The sequence below is a fragment of the Triticum dicoccoides genome, chromosome 6B (genome assembly GCF_002162155.2).
Source record: "Triticum dicoccoides isolate Atlit2015 ecotype Zavitan chromosome 6B, WEW_v2.0, whole genome shotgun sequence".
Taxonomy (NCBI): domain Eukaryota; kingdom Viridiplantae; phylum Streptophyta; class Magnoliopsida; order Poales; family Poaceae; genus Triticum; species Triticum dicoccoides.
In genome coordinates, this window is record NC_041391.1 from 310835177 (window position 1) to 310855554 (window position 20378).

Genomic DNA, 20378 nt, shown 5'->3' on the forward strand with positions numbered 1-20378 from the left:
CAAAACCGGCCGATCTCAGGTAGGGGGTCCCGATCTGTGCATCCAATGCTAATGCTAACAGGAGGCAGGGGACACGATGTTTTACCCAGTTCGGGCCCTCACTATGGAGGTAATACCCTACGTCCTGCTTGATTAATCTTGATGATATGAGTATTACAAGAGTTGATCTACCACGAGATCGTAGAGGCTAAACCCTAGAAGATAGCCTATGATTATGATTGTTGTTGTCCTACGGACTAAACCCTTAGGTTTATATAGACACCGAAGGGGGCTAGGGTTACACAGAGTCGGTTACAGAGGAGATCTAAATATCCGCATCGCCAAGCTTGTATTCCATGCAAAGGAGAGTCCCATCCGGACACGGGACGAAGTCTTGAGTCTTGTATCTTCATAGTCCAACAGTCCGGCCAAAGTATATAGTCCGGCTGTCCGGATACCCCCTAATCCAGGACTCCCTCAGTAGCCCCTGAACCAGGCTTCAATGACGATGAGTCTGGCGCGCAGATTGTCTTCGGCATTGCAAGGCGAGTTCCATCTCCGCATAGTCCAAAGTAAATCTCGAACACTTAAACCGTGTCTGGCTCTGCAAGACGATTTTCACATATCACCGTAGAGAGAACAATATTCCACAAGTATAATCTGCTGACAACTTGAGATAACGTGACATCACACCACAGCCGAGTCATCATTCAAACTGTTTTCCCAACCAGCTACTGCGCATATAGCGAGGCGGTTTCCTGGGCACGTCCTGTTGAAGCAGAGATCGTGTCCCCCTTATCGCGGGACTTTCATCAATACGGGTGTGGGTAGCCCAACCGTACCGCCAATCGCGGCGAGTGGGGAACGAGCAGGTTCCACCAGGCAGGTAGGGAGGCCCAAAAGTTTTTGCGGCCTCTATAAAGAGATAAGGCCTCTTCTTCTTTACCCACGCCTTTTCCTTTCGCTCGTCCATTCCCCTTCGCTCGATCCCTAGCGCCCAAGCGCTCGTCTTCTCCACCAAAAAGAGGTTCTCCGAAGATGTCCGGATCCGGAGCAGGAGGCAAATGGATGGCGTGTACCACCTAGGAGAAGGATATTAAAAAGCTTCGAGAGGCCGGGTACCTGGCCAAGAAAATCGGCCACCGTCTTCCGACGGCGGGACAGATTGTCCCTAATCCGGAGCCTCACGAGAGGGTCATGTTTCTTCCTCATTTTGTCCGCGGGCTCGGGTTTCCCCTTCACCCATTTGTTGGCGGCATCATGTATTATTACGGGATAGATTTTCATGATCTGTCCCCTAATTCTTTCCTGAACATCTCGACGTTTATCGTCGTGTGTGAGGCCTTTCTTCGTATTTAGCCCCACTTCGGCTTATGGCTAAAGATCTTCAATGTGAAGCCCAAGGTGGTGAACGGCGAGCACGCCAAGTACGGCGGCGCCATGGTGAGCGAGATGCCCAAGGTCACATGGCCGACAGGCACCTTCAATGATTCCGTCAAGGAGTGGCAGCAGCAGTGGTTCTACATCACTGAGCCGCGCGGTAAAAAGTGGGCCGCTGCTCCCGAATTCAGATCTGGAGCCCCCCTGCGGCTCACGTCCTGGCCCAAGAAGGGCCTAAACTGGTCCTCATCCGATGAGCCGTCGGTGATCCAAACACGCATCAAGGGCGTGGTAGACAAGGATGTCAAACTCATCAATGTAGTCCAGGTGATGTTAGTTCGCCTGGTTCTCCCTTGCCAGCACCGGGCCTGTAATTTGTGGGAATACGACCCGGCCGAGCACCAGACCTGCGGGAGCTCTACGGCTCCTCACACAAGGATATCTGGAAGGTTCTCTTCAAGTCCGACAAACCGTTGCCGGGCTCCACTGAGGACCGCAGGTATAAACTGTTCCTCTCCGAGTCCGGTAAGTAATCGCTATGTTCTATCTATCCATGTTTAGCTGGCATATCCTGAGGGAGACGCTTTATCATGCTTTCCGCAGTTATCCCAAGAATGGACGAAGAAGGTGGGGCGGATACATTGTCCGGCCCCGCTGCCGGAGGAACCGGCAGGACCTCTTCTGACGAAGATGCTGGTCCCAGTGCCTTACAAGGCGCCGAAGAAAGAGGCCTTCAAGGAGGCCAAGGAGACCCGGAGCAGCCTCCGTCGCAGCGGTGCTTCAGACACAAAATCCGAAGACTCCAACGCCCATCCTTCCTCCGAAGATGAAGAGGAGGAGGAAGAAGATGAATCCTCCATGGGGGAAGGGAAGAAAAAGACGGCCTCCTCATCCTTGGAGGCTGAATCGCCGAAGAGGAAAAAAAATCCCCTTCCAGAGGCGTCCACCACGGCTACCAATAGCAGTCCGGAGTGGGATCCCAGGGCCCAGCCCCTGGTAAAATCGTGAGTACACGAAATCCGAACACGCTTAAGCGCCCAGGATTACTAAGGTGCAATATTTTAACTTGTGCCATACTTTGTGCAGCCCGGCGAGGTCTCGCGCCGAACAGTCCTCATCGAAGGATTCGCTGAGCTCAGATGCCCTGGAGAGCGAGACGCCTACGGAGGCCCCTTCCCCGAAGCCTGGGCGTGACACCGAGGTGTCGTCTCAGCAGGACCCAGACCAGGGAGGGCACACCTCTGGGGCCGGATACACGGGAGCAATGGTTCCCATGAACGTCGACGGCGGGGGCGATTTTACATTCGGCCCGCAGCCGGACACGATCCTGGACCTTTGAAGCTCCAGGATCAGGCTGGCGGCCCCCCTTGACGGAAGGAGGCATGCCTGCTCCACTGGCGACCTCTGTCCAAGCAGAGCTGCAGGGCGGCCTATCGACAACGCTAAAGAATGCGTCCATCATCGATGAACATCGCGCCCTTATGGGTGCGGTGATTGAAAAGATTCAGTCCGCTGAGAGCGGACCGAATGAATCCCGCATTAGCCTTATAAAAGGCTTTGAGGTATGTTTTTACAAACCTTTGAAGATTGTCATAGTATGAACGGTAGCCCCTGATGCACTATCCGGTGAAAGAGAGAGAACCAGACAGGGGATCAAATTTCCGCTTCGCAGGAGACTCAGTTAATGACATGTATCTCTTTGTTTGAAAACAGGCGTCTGTAGCGACGACCGCCTCTCATACTGTGGAAGTGCCCGGACTAAAGCAGAGTCTGGAGCGGGTCGAAGAAGAACTTGGCCGAGTGAAGAAGCAGTTGGAGGACAAGCAAGGTATGTCGAAACCTTTGGTAATTTAAGCACAAATGAGTAGTTGTGCCTGATGAAATCATTTATATTGTGTGCTCTAGGAGCAAATGCCGAAATTGAGGCACTGAAGAAGGCTGTGGCCGAAGCCGACAAGAAGGCCGCTGCGGACTAGGCTCTTCGCGAGAAGCACGAGGCCAGGGTCATTGAAGCTGAATGAGAGCTCCAGGAGGCCATGAAAAAAGCGAGACCTTGGAGCAGAGTCTACCAGGGAAAGAATTCGAACTTGCCCAAGCTCTCCAAGCCACAAATGATGTTCGGGGGGAAGCCCGAGGTGCTCTGAAGGACATTCATGAGGCGAGGAGGATTGCGGCTGGTAAGGCTTTTTTACTGAAAGCGATTTTTATATAGTAACAGGAGAAATTCGAAGTGACAAATTGAATTCTTGTTTCTCCAGGGGCGTTTGCCGACCTGCCATGCAGCATATCTGATGTTGCTCAATTCTACCGGGCTAAGGAGAAGAAGTCTGTGGGAAAGCATTTCTGGTCGAAGTATTTGGCGCCGAATTATCCGGTGCCCTTTGTCGATCAGCTGAAGCAGCTGATCGAATTGCACCAGGCGGCCGAACTAGCCATGAAGGACTTAGTTGTCCGGCTGTGGCCCGCTGAGCCAATTCCAAGCAGTTACTTCGGACTCGTGAAGCGGATTGTTGGTGCTTGCCCTCGGCTCAAAGTCATTAAGCGGTCGGTCTGTATAGAAGGTGCACGCATGGCACTTGCCCGTGCGAAGGTGCACTGGGGAAGCTTGATGCTAAAAAGCTAATGACTGAGGGACCACCAGAGGGTAAGGAGCACCACAAGCCCGAATTATATTATGATGGTGTCCTGAAAGGAGCCCGCCTTGTGGCAGAAAAATGTACCAAAGACATTATATTTCCCCTGAAGGCAGTCATGCTGTCCTTTGTAATGCGGGACACTGGCACTGTTATTATTTATTGCTTGTTATATGAAAGTTTTTTCTTCCTGTGCGGCCATTTGATATATATGAATCCTGAGAGTTGGCTAGTCGTCGGCTTCTGCCCCCACGTAGAAAGTATGGGGGTGTTCGGGACATACCTGAACACTCTTTATCCCATTTTTGGGTCCTTGAAGGAGGTGTTCATCACAGCGAACCAGGCAATCAGACTATAGGGCTTTATCACTCTCACTTAGCCATAGGAATTCGAGTATGGTAGGCGCAGACCATGGTGTTCAGAAGACCGTACGAGGGTCTCTAACAGCGCCTGATCGGAAGACTGATCCGTCGCACTCTGCATTTGTTATGGCATTATGCGGAATAAATCCTTAAAGATTTTACAACCTCTCGAACAGCTGACCAACTCTCGCCGTATCATGACAGTCAGTTTTTGGCTTTCTCTACTGAGGTGCTCGTCTGGAAGAACCGGGACACAATCGCAGTAGTTCTCCCAGTGCTACCTTAGCCGATGGAGCGGAACGTAAGGTACCAAAACATGGGAGCCGGGCAAACCCAACTAATGACCCAAGACATCATTCGGAGCTGATGCATATAGTGCTATAAGTTCGGGGTGCCGAGCGACCAAGAGGGTGGCCGGACTTTGTTGCCATATTATGAGGACAATGAAGCCCCTGGCATAGTGGGGCATGACACAATGTGCGAGTGCCGTTATGATGAAAAAGGCGTCAATGAGGAATGACGACCCGTAAGTGTCATATAGTTCTACGTGTTGTAGTGGAGTGACACGTCTATGCGTATAAGTATGGTTTATGCTATGAAAGGAGGTATACTGGCGGATCCTGTTGCGACCGGACGAGAGGAAGTTGTGTGCGGATCCAAATTGTATCTAGACTGTCTTCTTGGGAAATACTTGTGTATTCCCTCTTTGTGCGTCCGGGCTGATTCCATGTCGCCAGTCTTGTTCTACGCAAAAGTGAGTCTGTAAAGAAAAATGCTTAGAGGCATTTGCGTGTCATAGGGTGGTTGAACCGCGGGTGCTTGATCGGAGCTGGTCGAGCCGGGCTATCATGCCGTAAAGTATCTAGGACTCCTTTGTTGGTGTCCGAGGGGTTGGCTCTCGAATCGAGGTTCGATAGAAAGGCACAACTCGCTACCTGAGCGACGGTATACTTTCCAGTGTCGGGGTGGAGTTCGGCCTTGCCCATAATTGTGACTATGTCACGTGGGTTTGGCATGGTGTGGTACCGCGTTGAGTCGAGCCAACGCGGTTCGTCCCGGTAGTATATAATAGTTACTGTGTAAGGGGACAATGCCGAAGACTTACTCTTCGGTATGGTGTTTGTTTGGTGATCCAAAGACAACCTCCAGGGTGGTGGGCCTGTAAAACTTGGCCTTTACACCTGGAACGACATCTTTGAGAAGATGTTTTTAGTGGGTTTGATCCTCGAGCGATTAATACCTATCTGGTGAACTGTGTCTTGGCGCGGCAAGTTTGGGCTGCTGTTTATGCCAATACGGGCTCGTGTGAGGTGGAATCCGTCGATGATTGGGTCAAGGGCCAATGCGGCTGAACCGCCGTGACGGATGCTGGTAGGGTGGTCCCTATGATCAAAAGTGATCGGACAGGCTGACTATGGGTTGAACTTTGGGGCGACTGGCTCAATCGCATAGACGTCCCTTAGTGCCCGCTTTCGTTCCCGTTTGGGAATGTGGGTGGCATAGATCATGTTTACCGATTTCACCCGGGGAGGAAATTTCTTCTGTCCCCCAGTGTTCGGACGCCGGGTATCCTCGTCATCGTCACTGTGTAGCCCCTTGTCCTTGTTTTCGGCATTTATCTTGCCGGCCTATTTGAACACCCAGCAATCTCTGTTAGTGTGGTTGGCTGGCTTATCAGGGGCGCCATAAATTTGGCACGAGCGATCGAGTATGCGGTCCAGACTGGATGATCCCGGATTGTTTCTTTTGAACGGCTTTTTCCGCTGACCGGATTTTGAGCCACTGAATCCGGTGTTAATTGTCGTGTCTTCGGTGTTGTTGCCATTGTTCCGATGCTTATGTCTGTTGCACCGTGGCTTGCCGTTATTGTCATGGACATCTGAAGTGCCGGAGTTTATTGGCGTGGTGCTACTGCGAGCCAACCAGCTGTCCTCGCCCGCGCAAAAGCGGGTCATGAGTGTCGTGTGGGCCACCATGGACTTCGGTTTTTCCTGGTCGAGGTGTCGGGCGAGCCCCTCGTCGCGGATATTATGCTTAAAGGCCGCCAAGGCTTTGGCGTCCGGACAGTCGACAATTTGGTTCTTTTTAGTTAGGAACCGAGTCCAGAATTTCTTGGCTGACTCTCCGGGTTGTTGGGTAATGTGACTCAAGTCATCAGCATCCGGTGGTCGCACGTAAGTGCCTTGGAAGTTGTCGAGGAACGTGTCCTCCAGGTTTTCCCAACTGCTGATGGAATTTGCCGGCAGGCTATTTAGCCAGTGTCGGGCTGGTCCTTTGAGTTTAAGAAGATACTTGATGGCATGTAGATCGTCACCGCAGGCCATGTGAATGTGGAGAAGGAAATCTTTGATCCATACCGCAGGGTTTGTTGTGCCGTCGTATGATTCGATATTTACGGGTTTAAGCCCTTCTGGGAATTCGTGATCCATTACTTCATCAGTGAAGCATAGGGGGTGTGCGGCGCCTCTATGCGGGGTTATCTTACTACGCAGTTCGGATAAGTCTGGTCGGCTATGTTCGGCCCGGCCGGACTTGTTGATAGTGTATCCGGCATGACAATCATGGTCATGTGTTGGGGCGCGCCCCCGCGATCCGTAGATCGATCTTGGCTGACCTGCTTTGTTTTCCAGCATGTCTCTTAGGTCCTGCCTATTGCCCCGGGCCGTAGTGTATTGGCGTGGGGGTGGGGGCTGGTATTCGGGCTGATATGTGGTTTTATCCCGGCCATGAGGTGGCCGGTCAGCCTCGTCCTGTGCTGGTAGTATGGGCTCCTCCTCGAGTTGAGGTAGCAACTTGTGCTTTGGGTAGCCTTTGGTGTGGCGCTCGAGTCCATATTCCTCGGCTGCCAGGACCTCAGTCCATCTGTCTATGAGCAGATCTTGATCAGCTTGGAGCTGCTGCTGCTTATTTTTCAGGCTTCTCGCGGTGGCCATAAGCCGGCGCTTTAAGCAATCCTGCTCTACGGGATCCTCAGGCACGCCGAATTCATCGTCGCCGAGGCTCACCTCGTCTTTGGAGGGGGGCATGTAGTTGTCCTCCTCCAAGTATCCGTCCGTCGCCTATTCCTCTGGGCTATCGTGCCCGTCTTCCTGTTCGGCCTGCTCGAAGGCAGGCTGATCGGGATTGTATTCATCTTCGACACCATCCGGATTGTTTTCGTTTCCTATGCCGGTATTGCTGTGGCGGGGCTTGGAGCGGCGCCGATGACGCCCATGCTTTGATTTTGTTCCGTAAGGGGTTATCCTCTGTTGCCTCATCGCCATTGGTTTCTCTGGGAGTGTCCACCATATGTATATATCATACGAGGAGGTGGCTATCTAGCGCCCCGTGGGCGGTGGTTCCTGTTCTTCTCCTGCATCGTCGTCCACACCGTCGATGTCCTCGGAGTCGAAGTCGAGCACGTCGGTCAAATCGTCGACAGTGGCAATGAAGTGGGTGGTGGGTGGGCAACAAATTTCCTCGTCGCCTGCTTCCCACTCGAGCCGGGCATAGTTTGGCCAAGAGTCTCCTGACAAAGAGAGAGGCCTTAATGAATCCAGCATGTCGCCGAAGGGCGAGTGCTGAAAGATATCTGCAGCGGTGAACTCCATTACCGAGCCCAACCGGATTCGGTGGGCTCGGGTGCGCGCGGTTTGGAACCTACAGCCGGACACAAGTCCGGGGGTCCGGTGACACAGACTTCCTCGGGGGTGGAGTCTGTGTTTGGCTCTACCGCCGATGAGTATGCGGCCTCCGGGGCGGGGTCTATCCACCTGTCCTCGAACGACGCGATCTGCCCCGGATTTAGATCCGGAGCTATTACAGGTGCGATATCCCGAATATTGTCTGACAACAGGTCTAAGCCGTGCTCGTCGTGACCGTTCAGCGCTCCTGGCATAGGCCCGAATCCGTCGAAGATCAAGTCTCCGCGGATATCGGCCGTATAGTTCAAGTTTCCAAACTTGACCTGATGGCCAGGGGCATAGCTGTCGATCTGCTCTAGATGGCCAAGCGAATTGGCCCGCAGTGCGAAGCCTCGAACACGAAGATCTGTCCGGGGAGAAAAGTCTCACCCTGGACCGCGTTGTTGTTGATGATTGAAGGAGCCATCGAGCCTTGCAGCGACGACACAGAGGAACTCTCAATGAAAGCACCAATGTCGGTGTCAAAACCGGCGGATCTCGGGTAGGGGGTCCCGATCTGTGCGTCTAAGGCTAATGGTAACAGGAGGCAGGGGACATGATGTTTTACCCAGGTTCGGGCCCTCTCTATGGAGGTAATACACTACGTCCTGCTTGATTGATCTTGATGATATGAGTATTACAATTGATCTACCACGAGATCGTAGAGGCTAAACCCTAGAAGCTAGCCTATGATTATGATTGTTGTTGTCCTACGGACTAAACCCTCCGGTTTATATAGACACCAGAGGGGGCTAGGGTTACACAGAGTCGGTTACAGAGAAGGAGATCTAAATATCCGCATCGCCAAGCTTGTCTTCCATGCAAAGGAGAGTCCCATCCAGACACGGGATGAAGTCTTGAGTCTTGTATCCTCATAGTCCAACAGTCCGGCCAAAGTATATAGTCCGGCTATCCGGATACCCCCTAATCCAGGACTCCCTCAAGGGGGGTCTTTCTAGTTCGCATGCATATATACTCCAGGTATAGGTCTCTCTCGCACACTATGTATGATTCTCTAGTCCAAGCTAGATATCTTGGGTGCACTCATCGTACGCACACAAATTCCTTGGCTCGTTGCCTGTAACTCTCTCACGCACCACTCTGTTGTCTCGGAGCTCTTCCCTGTCTCTCTCTCTCGAACTCTCCATCTACATGGGTCACATATACACATGCATATCTCACTCACACTCGATAGGCCCATCTAAAACTCTATCTCTCTCCCTCGTTCTCTCTCCATCTCACATGCACACACACACACAATCTCATGCCTAGCTAGCCAAGTATGATGGTCTCTCACTCAATTGTAGGCACACGCAGTCCCCCCCTATATGTATATGACTAGCTAATCTTAGTCTCCATCACAAACATGTGCATGGTCTATCTCGATTTCTCTCGGGGCATCTTTCTATTGCGCACTCACCTCCCTCGATCTCCCACCCATATAGTCCCCTCATGATCTCGAGGGGATCTCTCTATCACAAACATACCCTCTCTCCCTCCCCATGCGTCCATGTTCTCCATGTGTCCCTCTCGACCTTTGTTCCTTGTTGGCCAGACCTCTATTGGACATGTGCTATAGGGGTGTCTTTCTCCGTTGCAAGCAATCACTCACTAGCTATCTTCGTGTATCTCCTTGCCTCGCTTTTCTATGTCGGAGATGCATGCGTGATATGTTTGCATAAGAAACAAAAAAACACACACTCTCTAATTTATCGTTTGTTGTCACTTTCTCTTTCACACACATACTCTTTTTGCACACTTACCCATTCTCCTTCGCACGCACTTGATCTCTCTCTACTTAGGCACTCTCTTCGGTCCATGGCATATAGATTTATTGAAAAGTCAAACATCACAAAGTTTGACCATGTACGTGGAGAAAAACAATTACATCTAGAACGGCAAACATATACCATTAGATTCACCATGAGATGTAGTTTCATATGATGTATCTTTGGTATTGTAGATATAAATAACATTTGCGTAAACCTGATCAAAGTTTGACTTCTAAAAAATTTACATGCACTGATTATCGAGCAGATGGAATATCTCTTTCCCCCTCTCAGCTATCTGACGTACCACTCAGCCTTATCGGGGCTCCTCCATCTCTCTCAAACTTTATATCTCCTTGGTTCACACATACACATGTCTCGCTCGCGCGATACATATAGACCCATCCAACACTCTCCGCCCTTGTTCTCTCTCTCCATGTGACACGCACCCCCTAAGTACCATAATCCCTCACTCCATCATAGGCGCAAGCACTCCCCCCTAAGTATTATTATCTCCCACTAGCCATCAGGAACACACGTATTGTCTCCTTCCATCCATATATCTATCTCGATATCTCTTGGGGTATCTTCTATCGCGCACACACCTTGTCACTCGATCTCCCACCCATGTAGTCCCATCGCGATCTCCAGGGGATCTCTCTATGACAAACATACACTCTCTCCTCCCCATGTCTGCATTTTCTCCGTATGTCTCTCTCGACCTCTGTCCCTTGTTTGTCAGACCCCTCTTGTCCACATGCTAGGGGTCTTTCTCTCTCAGTTGCAAACAACCACACAATATCTCCTCACCTTGCTTCCGTTGTCGAAGATGCATGTGTGATATGTTTGCATAAGACACACACGCTTTTTCTCTACTTTTATCGTGTGTTGTCCATGTCTCTTTCACACACACACACACACACACACTTTTTTCACTCACTCTTTCTATTTCACACACACACACACACACTCTCTCTCTCTCTCTCTAGTTAGGGACTCTCTCACGTCCATAAGCATATGGATGTTTTGAAAAGTCAAACCTTAGAAAAGTTTGACCAGGTATATGTGGAGAAAAACATTTACATCTGGAATGATCATTAGATTCATCACAACATGTACTTACTTCATACTATCATTTATCTTTGGTATTGTAGATATAAGTAATTTCTTTATAAACTTGGTCAAAGTTTCAAAAGTTTGACTTTAAAAAAATGTTGGAACTACATTATCGAACGGAGGGAGTATCTCTTTCTCTCTCTCTTCTATCTCTCACGGGCCTCCCCTCTCACTCGAACTCTCTATACCGACGGATTATACACTCACTGTGTTAGCGTATAGCTCCGTATATTGTTTAGTTGACCGGTCAACTAGTCCACATGCTCCCTTGTCAGCTCGTGTTCTGTATTTTTGTGTGCTGGCCCATGTGGCAGTGGGTGAAAATAAGTAAACTAGAGGCCAATCTGACACGCGGTGAAGTAAACAAAGTTGAAACCACTTGGGGTAGCACCCTGTGATACATCTCCAACGTATCAATAATTTTTGATTGTTCCATGCTATTAAATTATCTGTTTTGGATGTTTAATGGGCTTTACTATGCACTTTTATATTATTTTTGGGACTATCCTATTAATTGGAGGCCCAGTCCAAATTGTTTTTTTTCCTATTTCAGTGTTTTGCAGAAAAGGAATATCAAACGGAGTCCAAACGGAATGAAACCTTCGGGAGAGTCGTTTTTTGAACAAACTCAATCTAGGAGACTTGGAGTGGACCTCAAGGAAGCAACGAGGCGACCACGAGGCAGGGAGGCGCGCCCAGGGGGGTAGGCGCGCCCCCACCCTCGTGGGCCCCTCATGGCTCCCCTGACCAACTTCTTTCACCTATATATACTCATATACCCTAAAAACATCCAGGAGCACCATAGATCGAGAGTTCCGCCGCCGCAAGCCTCTGTAGCCACCAAAAACCAATCGGGACCCTGTTCCGGCACCCTGCCAGAGGGGGGATCCATCACCGGTGGCCATCTTCGTCATCCCGGTGCTCTCCATGACGAGGAGGTAGTAGTTCACCCTCGGGGCTGAGGGTATGTACCAGTAGCTATGTGTTTGATCTCTCTCTCTCTCTCGTGTTCTTGAGGTGGTACAATCTCGATGAATCACGAGCTTTGCTATTACAGTGGATCTTATGATGTTTCGCGAGCTTTGCTCCGTTAGTATAGAGAAGTTAGAATACAGTAGATATTACAACAATATGAATTTATAATGAGTTCACAACAGTACCTAAGTGGTGGTTTATTTTCTTATACTAACGGAGCTTACGAGTTTTTTGTTGAGTTTTGTGTTGTGTAGTTTTCAAGTTTTGGGTAAAGATTCGATGAAATATCGAATAAGGAGTGGCAAGAGCCTAAGCTTGGGTATGCCCAAGGCACCCCAAGGTAATATTCAAGGACAACTAAGAGCCTAAGCTTGGGGATGCCCCGGAAGGCATCCCCTCTTTCGTCTTCATTCATCGATAACTTTACTTGGAGCTATATTTTTATTCTCCACATGATATGTGTTTTGCTTGGAGCGTCATTTTGTTTTGCTTGCAGTTTGAATAATATCCCAAGATCCGAAATTCTTAAATGTTAGGGAGTCTTCACATAGTTACATAATTATTCGACTACTCATTGATCTTCACTTATATCTTTTGGTGTAGTTTGTCGTTTGCTCTAGTGCTTACTTATATCTTTTAGAGCACGACGATGGTTTTATTTTGAAGAAATAGATGAACTCTCATGCTTCACTTATATTATTTTGAGAGTCTTTTAGAACAGCATGGTAATTTGCTTTGGTTATAAAATTAGTCCTTAAAGTGATGAACATCCAAGAGGGATATAATAAAAACTTTCATATAAAGTGCATTGAATACTATGAGAAGTTTGATTCTTAATGATTGTTTTGAGATATGAGGATGGTGATATTAGAGTCATGCTAGTTGGTAATTGTGAATTTGAGAGATACTTGTGTTAAAGTTTGTGATTCCCGTAGCATGCACGTATGGTGAACCGTTATGTGATGAAGTTGGAGCATGATTTATTTATTGATTGTCTTCCTTATGAGTGGAGGTCGGGATCGCGCGATGGTTAACTCCTACCAACCCTTCCCCTAGGAGCATGCGTGTAGTACTTTGTTTTGATGACTTGTAGATTTTTGCAATAAGTATGCGAGTTCTTTATGACTAATGTTGAGTCCATAGATTATACGCACTCTCACCCTTCCACCATTGCTAGCCTCTCTTGTAACACGCAACTTTCGCCGGTACCATACACCCACCATATACCGTCCTCAAAACAGCCACCATACCTACCTATTATGGCATTTCCATAGCCATTCCAAGATATATTGCCATGCAACTTTCCACCTTTCCGTTTATTGTGACACGCTCCATCATTGTCATATTGCTTTGCATGATCATGTAGTTGACATCGTATCTATGGCAAAGCCACCTTTCATAATTCTTTCATACATGTCACTCTTGATTCATTGCACATCCCGGTACACTGACGGAGGCATTCATATAGAGTCATATTTTGTTCTAAGTATCGAGTTGTAATTCTTGACTTGTATGTAAATAAAAGTGTGATGATGATCATTATTAGAGCATTGTCCCAGTGAGGAAAGGATGACGGAGACTATGATTCCCCCACAAGTTGGGATGAGACTCCGGACGAAAAATAAAAAAAGGAAAAGGAAAAAAGAGGCCATAAATAAAAGGAGAAAAGGCCCAAATAAAAAAATAAAAAAAATAAAAAAATGAGAGAAAAAGAGAGAAGGGGCAATGCTACTATCCTTTTACCACACTTGTGCTTCAAAGTAGAACCATGATCTTCATGATAGAGAGTCTCCTATGTTGTCACTTTCATATACTAGTGGGAATTTTTCATTATAGAACTTGGCTTGTATATTCCAACAATGGGCTTCCTCAAATGCCCTAGGTCTTCGTGAGCAAGCAAGTTGGATGCATACCCACTTAATTTCTTTTGATGAGCTTTCATACACTTATAGCTCTAGTGCATCCATTGCATGGCAATCCCTACTCACTCACATTGATATCTATTAATGGGCATCTCCATAGCCCCTTGATATACCTAGTTGATGTGAGACTTCTTCTCTCTTTTTTGTCTTCTCCACAACCACCATCCTATTCCACCTATAGCGCTATGTCCATGGCTCACGCTCATGTATTGCGTGAAGATTGAAAAAGTTTGAGAATACTAAAGTATGAAACAATTGCTTGGCTAAAACCGGGGTTGTGCATGATTTAAATATTTTGTGTGATGAAGATATAGCATAGCCAGACTATATGATTTTGTAGGGATAACTTTCTTTGGCCATGTTATTTTGAGAAGACATGATTACTTTGTTAGTATGCTTGAAGTATTATTACTCTTATGTCATAAACTTTTGTCTTGAATCTTTCGGATATGAACATTCATGCCACAATAAAGAAGATTACATTGATAAATATGTTAGGTAGCATTCCACATCAAAAATTCTATTTTTATCATTTACCTACTCGAGGACGAGCAGGAATTAAGCTTGGGGATGCTTGATACGTCTCCAACATATCTATAATTTTTGTTTGTTCCATGCTATTATATTATCTGTTTTGGATGTTTAATGGGCTTTACTATGCACTTTTATATTATTTTTGGGACTAACCTATTAACCGGAGGCCCAGTCCAAATTGCTATTTTTTGCCTATTTAAGTGTTTCGCAGAAAAGGAATATCAAATGGAGTCCAAACGGAATGAAACCGTCGGGAGAGTCATTTTTGGAATAAACTCAATCCAGGAGACTTGGAGTGGACGTCAAGGAAGCAACGAGGTGGCCACGAGGTAGGGAGGCGCGCCCAGGGGGGTAGGCGCCCCCCCATCCTCGTGGGCCCCCCGTGGCTCCCGTGACCAACTTCTTTCGCCTATATATACTCATATACCCTGAAAACATCCAGGAGCACCATAGATCGGGAGTTCTGCGGCCGCAAGCCTCTGTAGCCACCAAAAACCAATCGGGACCCTGTTCCGGCACCCTGCCGGAGGGGGGATCCATCACCGGTGGCCATCTTCATCATCCCGGCGCTCTCCATGACGAAGAGGGAGTAGTTCACCCTCGGGGCTGAGGGTATGTACCAGTAGCTATGTGTTTGATCTCTCTCTCTCTCTCTCTCTCTCTGTCGTGCTCTTGAGGTGGTACGATCTTGATGTATCGCGAGCTTTGCTATTATAGTTGGATCTTATGATGTTTCTCCCCCTCTACTCTCTTGTAATGGATTGAGTTTTCCCTTTGAAGTTATCTTATCGAATTGAGTCTTTAAGGATTTGAGAACACTTGATGTATGTCTTGCATGTGCTTATCAGTGGTGACAATGGGATATTCACGTGATCTACTTGATGTACGTTTTGGTGATCAACTTGCGGGTTCTGTGACCTTTTGAACTTATGCATAGGGGTTGGCACACATTTTCGTCTTGACTCTCCGGTAGAAACTTTGGGGCACTCTTTGAAGTACTTTGTGTTGGTTTGAATAGATGAATCTGAGATTGTGTGATGCATATCGTATAATCATACCCACGGATACTTGAGGCAACATTGGAGTATCTAGGTGACATTAGGGTTTTGATTGATTTGTGTCTTAAGGTGTTATTCTAGTACGAACTCTATGATAGATCGAACGGAAAGAATAGCTTCGTGTTGTTTTACTACGGACTCTTGAATAGATCGATCAGAAAGGATAACTTTGAGGTGGTTTCGTACCCTACAATAATCTCTTCGTTTGTTATCCGCTATTAGTGACTTTGGAGTGACTCTTTGCTGCATGTTGAGGGATTGTTATATGATCTAATTATGTTATTGTTGTTGAGAGAACTTGCACTAGTGAAACTATGAACCCTAGGCCTTGTTTGCTACCATTGCAATACCATTTTCGCTCACTTTCATTACTTGTTACCTTGCTGTTTTTATATTTTCAGATTACAAAAACCTATATCTACGATCCATATTGCACTTGTATCACCATCTCTTCGCCGAACTAGTGCACCTATACAATTTACCATTGTATTGGGTGTGTTGGGGACACAAGATACTCTTTGTTATTTGGTTGCAGGGTTGTTTGAGAGAGACCATCTTCATCCTACACCTCCCATAGATTGATAAACCTTAGGTCATCCACTTGAGGGAAATTTGCTACTGTCCTACAAACCTCTGCACTTGGAGGCCCAACAACGTCTACAAGGAGAAGGTTGCGTAGTAGATATCACCCTGCACGCTAGTAAATTGAGGGCGCATTGAGGACACACTTCTTCCGCGTGAAGGATGCACTCGCACACAATTCAGCACTGCGCAGCGGCATGCACAGAAGGACGCACTCGCGCACACTCAGCACACAACACACACCAGCACATGTGTACACCGCGTCACCGCCGGTTGAGATGGATGGCAAGGCAGCCAACAAGCGGAGGCAGCTCGAGCCAAAACCGCATCCGGCGAGCCTGGACTTCATCAGCAGCCTCCCCGACGACATGCTGCTCGTCATTGTCTGCCTCCTCCCCACCAAATCTGCTGTGTGGACATGCCCTGCTCTCTCAGCGGTGGCGCCCCCTCTGGCACCGCATCCCCCTCAACCTCACCGTCGACAGCTGCCTCTGTGATGGGGATTGCAAATGCATGGCTGCAGTCACCAAGATCCTTTCATCGCACCCTGGGCCAGCCAGACGCCTTGACATCCGCATGTTCAGTACCAACTACAAGGTCCAACCCAAGTTCAATGAGTGGTTCTTATCCCCCGCCTAGATCAGCTCGAGGAGCTCACCTTTGAAGCTGGACGATGTCGCTCTCTACCGCCGTCCGCGCTCCGCCTCACGCCAATGCTGCGCCGCGCCAGCTTCAGCTCCTGCTATCTTCCCCAGATTAATGCCGTGCCCGCCCTTCTTCTCCCTCAACTCAAGCAGCTCGACCTCTTCGACGTTGTCATCTCGAAGAAGGCTATGGAGCACCTGCTCCGCAGCTATACTGCGCTCGAGTACCTTCGTCTTGAGCAGATCCACGGGTTCATTAGCCTCCACATCGCCTCGATGAATCTCTGATGGATTTATGTGTCTTGCTGGCCCCACAACAAGACATCAATTGGGAAGAGATCACTCCAGCTGTTCCATGTTATGGTCATTGAGAATGCGCCTTTCCTTGAGAGATTTCTTGTATCAGATCTAGAAGGTCCAACAAAAATCAGGGTCATTGACGCACCGAAATTGACAGCCTTGGTGTACTCATCTGCCAAATTCTCCGAACTCTTTATTGGATCCATAATCGTTCAGGTATAACACTCATCTTCTTCTCCGTCTTCTTGAAATTCACATATTTAAATTTCTTCTTGATGTATGTACGACCTCCCACAAGCTTGACCCAGTCTATGCGCACAGTGAAGATCTTGGCAATAAAATCTATCGGCCCCAATCTAGATCAAGTTGTTGGATTCCTTACATGCTTTTCGTGCACGGAGAAGCTACTCATCGAGGTGAAACTTCTTTCCTATTAGTAAATGGTAATCACAACGTAGCTCAATTTTTTCGTAATTTTCCGAAATTATGATGACAAGTGTAGTGTTCAAAACTGCATCTACGCACTGCACCGAAAGAAATGTTTTTAGTATTTTTTCTCACGTGATCACCTGCATCGTTTTTTTGTTGTACTACTATAGTAGCCTTGGCTAGTCATAGTGGAAAGTAACTTAGACTAGTCACTCTATGGTTACCCTAAGAGCAAGTACTACCTCCGTCCTTGTTTACTCTTCCTATTTTCTAGTATCAAAATTTGACCATAGATTTAACTGACAAAATGTTAATGCATGTCACTAAGAACTATATCGTTGGATTCGTGTTTGAACATAATTTCAAATGGTATAATTTTTAGTGACATGCATTGGCATTTTGTTAGGTAAATCTATGGTCAAAATTTTATACTAAATACGAGCTAGACAAAAGTGGGCTATAACGGCCCTCCACTATGTAGGCCAAAACATGTGCCAAATTCACTTGTGATGCATTTGGCATCGATGCCCCTCCATTGCTCACCTGGTGCCCCATTCTGGATCACCTACTTTGCTCCGGTGCCAAATTAACTCACGCAATGAAAAAACACTTGCGTGGGAGGGAGAGAGAACTGAGGCAATGAAAAAACACTTGTTTGGGAGAGTGAGAGGCTGGTGTAGTTGGTTTGATTGATTTGTTTATACATGTGGGTCTGTGTGCACAGCGGTGCCAACTCTCTCACATCGCGAGAGCAGTGCAAAAATATTTTGATTAGACATCGATGCGTATTATGCGGCATACTTTTGAGAAATATGGCATCGGCCACATAGTGGAAGGCAACAAATGCCCAAGCTCTTCACGTGCTCCTAGGTAAATGAGAGGAAAGAGAAAGAGAGAGAGAGAGAGAGAGAGAGAGAGAGAGAGAGAGAGAAAATATCATTAGCCAGCCAACCTTATACAGCCAGCTGCTCTAATATGTTCTCTTCTTTTGTAGATAAAAAAAGACCCGGAAGTGAAAAATGTGCTGCACTATAACAATCTCATCGAATTCCTTGATCTCCATCTTACAGAAATTGATTTGATGGACTACCGAGGCAGCACATCTGAGATTAAATTGGTCAGGTTCTTTGTTCTGGAGGCAAGTGTGCTCAAGGTAATGAGGTTTGGCGTTCTCTGGTGTAACAATGAATGGCGTGCTGATCACCGCAAGCGTCTAAGCCTAAATGACAAAGTCTCCGCAGAAGCTGAATTAGTTTTTGAACCATCAAGTGGCCAGAGACTCGAAAACCTTTTTGCCCATTAGTGACTTGTCAGGGCGGTGGATTTTAGTTTGTACGATAATGCTGCATCCACCTAAAGTAATGAAAGTTCTTATGTAAACTTCCTAGTAATTCCCTCTTTGTAGGTGCAGCATTACTCCTGACGTTTGTAATATCAGTTTGAAACTTGTAATATTGCCGTGTCCTATTCCCGCGTTTTCAAAATCCTGCAAATCAAATAGGTCCTGAGTTGGTGATGATGTTGTGCCGGCCATCTTTCACCAATAGCCGTCGGATCTAGATCTGACGCATACAAACCAAACTTCTCCAGTTTTGCAAAAAGATGCCCGCACTTGTTCCCTATTTACAAACAACTCCTTGTCTCTCACAATCAACCTTATCTCCTCCCCACCACATCTAGAAGGCCATGGAAAAATTTGGCGCGATGGCCGCTGCCGGCGCCGTCCACCCCCCGACTTGGTGTTCCGTGCAATGCACGGGCATCTATGCACGGGAAATTATGTCGAACACGACTAGTTGTAAGCAGGCTAGCTCTAGAACCATGATGATAGTGACTGTAGACGGTGAGGCTGACTATGGTATGCCGAACATGGCGCCTATACTCAGGTGTCATCTCCGGCGCAGGGTCTTGTCACTTCACTCTGAGGAGCAACACGTAATAATTTGACCAACGGGTAGTACAGTGCTACTACATTGGTAGTACTACTACTACTAGTACTAGCACCACCGTCTGGATTTAGTAGTACTACCATGTCCATCTGGATTTTAGTATTTGACTAGCAATATCTAGTAATGCATGTCACAAAAAATGTACTACTCCCTCTGTAAATAAATACACGCTGTATTGTTTTATTCCTATCAATGAGAGAACTTAATGTCTTTTTGATAATTAATAGGATTACATGCAATGAACTAACCACTACATGTCATGTTTGGTAGTCTCAAGTCATTGAAAGCATGCACGGCCCACATCTCTCATTGGTTGATATGTCACGAAGTAAGAAACGAGGAGGGAGTTAACGTACCATGCCTAAGTGTTTTGGGATTACCCCTAAAAAAGTGTTTTGGGATTATTTGGTTTTCGTAAGGTGACTTACACAACATTTTTGGTTATATGCATTAACATTTTATTAGTTAAATCAAAGGTTAAAACTTGGCGTAAAATGCAAAGGGGACCAATAAACGAGTAAACATCAAACTTCTCTCATTTGGCCCCAACTAGAGGTCCGGTGAGATGACTATACTGCACCGGCACGAAGGGGGATGCAGCTTCATTGACTTACCGCACCTGCCTTTGGGTGCATGACACGTGGACCCAATGGGTGGCTGGCCCACCTGTCATACAGCCAAAGGCAGGTGCAGTAGTGTAGCGACCAGACCTCAAACAGTCTGATCTCTGTGCTCAGGTGTCATCCCTGGATCAGTAATGCTGACACCACACAGTACTTGTAGGATTTATAACAGAGTAGCAATCACACACTTATTACATCGAATGTCTCAAGAGAGATCTTATTAAAATAAATATGGCTTAAGGCCATCTAAATACAATAACAGCGGAAGGCTTGGAAGAATAAGCGAGTCCATCAACTCCAACGGCATCACTGAGTATAGAACCACGACCTAAGAACCTTACTCGTCGTTTGAAAAGTCTGCAACATGAAATGTTGCAGCCCGAAAATGGGTCAGCACATGGAATATGCTGGCAATGTAACACATAGAGAAATATGATGGAATAAGCTATACTACATGCATA